Genomic DNA, 4,770 nt, shown 5'->3' with positions numbered 1-4,770 from the left:
GGAAACAGGACCACAGGCAAGGTGGCACCCCGGGTCCCGGCAGCCGCCTTGCCTGTGGCCCATGATGGTGATATGAAAGCCGGACCACAGGCAAGGTGGCATCCTGGGACCCAGGAGGTGCCTGGCCTGCAGCCATGATGGTGATCTTGATCTTGATCTGAAAGCAGGACCACAGGTACGGTGGCACCCCAGGACCCATCAGCCTTCTTTCCTGTGGCCCCTGATCATGATCTTGATCAGAAAGCTGAGCTGAAGGTCAGGCAGAACCCTGGGTCCCTGGAGCCGCCCTGCCTGTGGCCCATGATCGTGATGTGAAAGATGGACCACAGGCACGGTGGCACCCCGGGACAAATGGGCCGACTTGCTTGGGCCTGTGGTCGTGATCTTGATTGGAATGTAAGGGCGCAGCTAGGCAACACCCTGGGTCAAAGGAGCCTCCTTGCCTGAATCAAGTGATTGAGATGGGAAAGCTGGACCACAGGCAAGGTGGCACCGAGGGACACAGGAGCAGGTTTGACTGTGGCCCATGAAGATGACTGCAGTCGGAAAACCAATATGCAGGCACCCTGGGCCCCAAGAACCGCCTTGCCTGTCGCCCATGATTGTGATTTGAAAGCCTGACCACAGGCAAGGTGGCACCCCAGGACAAAGGGTCCGCCTTGCCTGTGGCCTGTGATGGTGATCGTGATTGGAAAGTAAGGCCTCAGGCAAGGCAGCACCCTGGGTCCCAGGAAACGCCTTGCCTGTGTCCTGTGGTTGAGATAGGAAAGCTTACTACCGGGGTCTCAGGAGCCGCCTTTCCTGTGGCCCTTGATGGACATTTGAAAGCCGGACCACAGACAAGGCGGGACCCAGGAGCTGCTGTGCCTGCATCCGTGATCGAGATCATGATCGTGATTTAAAAGCAGGACCACAGGCAAGGCGGCACCCAGGGTCACAATGGAGCCCGTGAACATGGTCATGCTCAGAGGGCCGGCCTCAGGCACTGCGCCACAAGGAGACCCAGGAGCTGCCTTGCCTCGGCCCCATGATCATGATCGTGATCTGAAAGCCTGGGCTCAGGCATGGGGGCACCCCGTGTCCCAGGAGCCGCCTCGCCTGTGACACATGATTGTGATTTAGAAGCCGGTTTTCTGCCAAGGGGGCACCCCAGGACCCAGGAGCCGCTGTGCCCCCAGCCAGTGATTGAGATTGGAATGCATGACCACAGGCAAGGCGGAACCCCGGGACCCAGGAGCTGCCTTGCCTGCAGCCCCTGATAGTGATTTGAAAGCCAGGTCGCAGACAAGGGGGGCCCCAAAGACCAAGGAGCCACCTTGCCTGTGGCTTTTGATTAAGATCGAGATCAGAAAGGAGGACCGCAGGCAAGTCAGCACCTGGGCACAAGGGTGCCACCCTGCCTGTGGCCCATGACTGAGATCAGAAAGCAGGACCACAGGCAAGGTGGCACCCTGGGACAAAGGTGTCGCCTTGCCTGTGGCCAGTGATTGTGATCGTGATCAGAAAGGAAGGCCTCAGGCAAGGTAACACCCTGGGTCCCAGGAGCCACCTTGCATTCGTCCTGTGATTGAGATAGGAAAACCGGACCACAGGCAAGGTGGCACCCCGGTTCCCGGGAGCCGCCTTGCCTGTGGCCCATGATGGTGTTATGAAAGCCGGACCACAGGCAAGGTGGCATCCTGGGACTCAGGAGGTGCCTGGCCTGCAGCCATGATGGTGATCTTGATCTTGATCTGAAAGCAGGACCACAGGTACGGCAGCACCCCAGGACCCATCAGCCTTCTTGCGTGTGGCCCCTGATCATGATCATGATCAGAAAGCTGAGCTGAAGGTCAGGCAGAACCCTGGGTCCCAGGAGCCACCTTGCCTGTGGCCCATGATCGTGATTGAAAGCCGGACCACAGGCAAGGTGGCATCCTGGGACCCAGGAGGTGCCTGGCCTGCAGCCATGATGGTGATCTTGATCTTGATCTGAAAGCAGGACCACAGGTCCGGCGGCACCCCAGGACCCATCAGCCTTCTTGCCTGTGGCCCCTGATCATGATCATGATCAGAAAGCTGAGCTGAAGGTCAGGCAGAACCCTGGGTCCCAGGAGCCACTTTGCCTGTGGCCCATGATGATGATTGAAAGCCGGACCACAGGCAAGGTGGCATCCCCGGACAAAGGGGCCGCGTTGCTTGGGCCTGTGGTCGTGATCTGTATTGGAATCTAAGGCCGCAGCAAGGCAATACCCTGGTCAAAGGAGCCTCCTTGCCTGAATCAAGTGATTGAGATGGGAAAGCTGGACCACAGGCAAGGTAGCACCTAGGGCCACAGGAGCAGGATTGCCTGTGGCCCAACATGATGATTGCAATCGGAAAGCCGGGATGCAGGCACCCTGGGTCCCAGGAGACGACTTGCCTGTGGCCCTTGATGGTTATTTCAAAGCCGGACCACAGGCAAGGCGGCACCCCGGGACCCAGGATCTGCCCTGCCTGCAGCCATTTTCGAGATCATGATCGTGATTTAAAAGCAGGACCACAGGCTAGGGGGCACCCAGGGACACAAGGGACCCCGTGATCGTGATCATGCTCAGAGGGCCGTCCTCAGGCACTGCGCCACACCGAGACCCAGGAGCTGCCTTGCCTCTGGCCCATGATCATGATCGTGATCTGAGAGCCTGGCCTTCGTCATGGGCGCACCCCGGGTCCCAGGAGCCGCCTTGCCTGTGGCACATGATTGTGATTTAGAAGCCGTGTATCTGCCAAGGGGGCACCCCAGGACCCAGTAGCCGCTGTGCCCCCATCCAGTGATTGAGATTGGAATGCATGACCAGAGGCAAGGCGGAACCCCGGGACCCAGGAGCTGCCTTGCCTGCAGCCCCTGATAGTGATTTGAAAGCCGGGTCGCAGACAAGGGGTGCCCCAAAGACCAAGGAGCCACCTTGCCTGTGGCTTTTGATTAAGATCAAGATCAGAAAGGAGGACCGCAGGCAAGTCAGCTCCTGGCATAAGGGTGCCACCCTGCCTGTGTCCCATGACTGAGATCAGAAAGCAGGACCACAGGCAAGGTGGCACCCCGGGAGAAAGGTGCCGCCTTGCCTGCGGCCAGTGATTGTGATCATGATCAGAATGTAAGGCTTCAGGCAAGGTAACACCCTGGGTTCCAGGAGCCGCCTTGCATTCGTCCCGTGATTGAGATAGGAAACAGGACCACAGGCAAGGTGGCACCCCGGGTCCCGGCAGCCGCCTTGCCTGTGGCCCATGATGGTGATATGAAAGCCGGACCACAGGCAAGGTGGCATCCTGGGACCCAGCAGGTGCCTGGCCTGCAGCCATGATGGTGATCTTGATCTTGATCTGAAAGCAGGACCACAGGTACGGTGGCACCCCAGGACCCATCAGCCTTCTTTCCTGTGGCCCCTGATCATGATCTTGATCAGAAAGCTGAGCTGAAGGTCAGGCAGAACCCTGGGTCCCTGGAGCCGCCCTGCCTGTGGCCCATGATCGTGATGTGAAAGATGGACCACAGGCACGGTGGCACCCCGGGACAAATGGGCCGACTTGCTTGGGCCTGTGGTCGTGATCTTGATTGGAATGTAAGGGCGCAGCTAGGCAACACCCTGGGTCAAAGGAGCCTCCTTGCCTGAATCAAGTGATTGAGATGGGAAAGCTGGACCACAGGCAAGGTGGCACCGAGGGACACAGGAGCAGGTTTGACTGTGGCCCATGAAGATGACTGCAGTCGGAAAACCAATATGCAGGCACCCTGGGCCCCAAGAACCGCCTTGCCTGTCGCCCATGATTGTGATTTGAAAGCCTGACCACAGGCAAGGTGGCACCCCAGGACAAAGGGTCCGCCTTGCCTGTGGCCTGTGATGGTGATCGTGATTGGAAAGTAAGGCCTCAGGCAAGGCAGCACCCTGGGTCCCAGGAAACGCCTTGCCTGTGTCCTGTGGTTGAGATAGGAAAGCTGACTACCGGGGTCTCAGGAGCCGCCTTTCCTGTGGCCCTTGATGGATATTTGAAAGCCGGACCACAGACAAGGCGGGACCCAGGAGCTGCTGTGCCTGCATCCGTGATCGAGATCATGATCGTGATTTAAAAGCAGGACCACAGGCAAGGCGGCACCCAGGGACACAATGGAGCCCGTGAATATGGTCATGCTCAGAGGGCCGGCCTCAGGCACTGCGCCACAAGGCGACCCAGGAGCTGCCTTGCCTCGGCCCCATGATCATGATCGTGATCTGAAAGCCTGGCCTCGGGCATGGGGGCACCCCGTGTCCCAGGAGCCGCCTCGCCTGTGACACATGATTGTGATTTAGAAGCCGGTTTTCTGCCAAGGGGGCACCCCAGGACCCAGGAGCCGCTGTGCCCCCAGCCAGTGATTGAGATTGGAATGCATGACCACAGGCAAGGCGGAACCCCGGGACCCAGGACCTGCCTTGCCTGCAGCCCCTGATAGTGATTTGAAAGCCAGGTCGCAGACAAGGGGGGCCCCAAAGACCAAGGAGCCACCTTGCCTGTGGCTTTTGATTAAGATCGAGATCAGAAAGGAGGACCGCAGGCAAGTCAGCACCTGGGCACAAGGGTGCCACCCTGCCTGTGGCCCATGACTGATATCAGAAAGCAGGACCACAGGCAAGGTGGCACCCTGGGACCTAGGTGCCGCCTTGCCTGTGGCCAGTGATTGTGATCGTGATCAGAAAGTAAGGCCTCAGGCAAGGTAACACCCTGGGTCCCATGAGCCACCTTGCATTCGTCCTGTGATTGAGATAGGAAAACCGGACC

The sequence above is a fragment of the Myotis yumanensis genome, unplaced genomic scaffold, assembly GCF_028538775.1.
Source record: "Myotis yumanensis isolate MYYU_CA2020_CCGP unplaced genomic scaffold, mMyoYum1.0.hap1 SCAF_1, whole genome shotgun sequence".
Taxonomy (NCBI): domain Eukaryota; kingdom Metazoa; phylum Chordata; class Mammalia; order Chiroptera; family Vespertilionidae; genus Myotis; species Myotis yumanensis.
The sequence above is the reverse complement of the archived record's forward strand: the minus strand, read 5'-3'. Positions refer to the sequence as shown.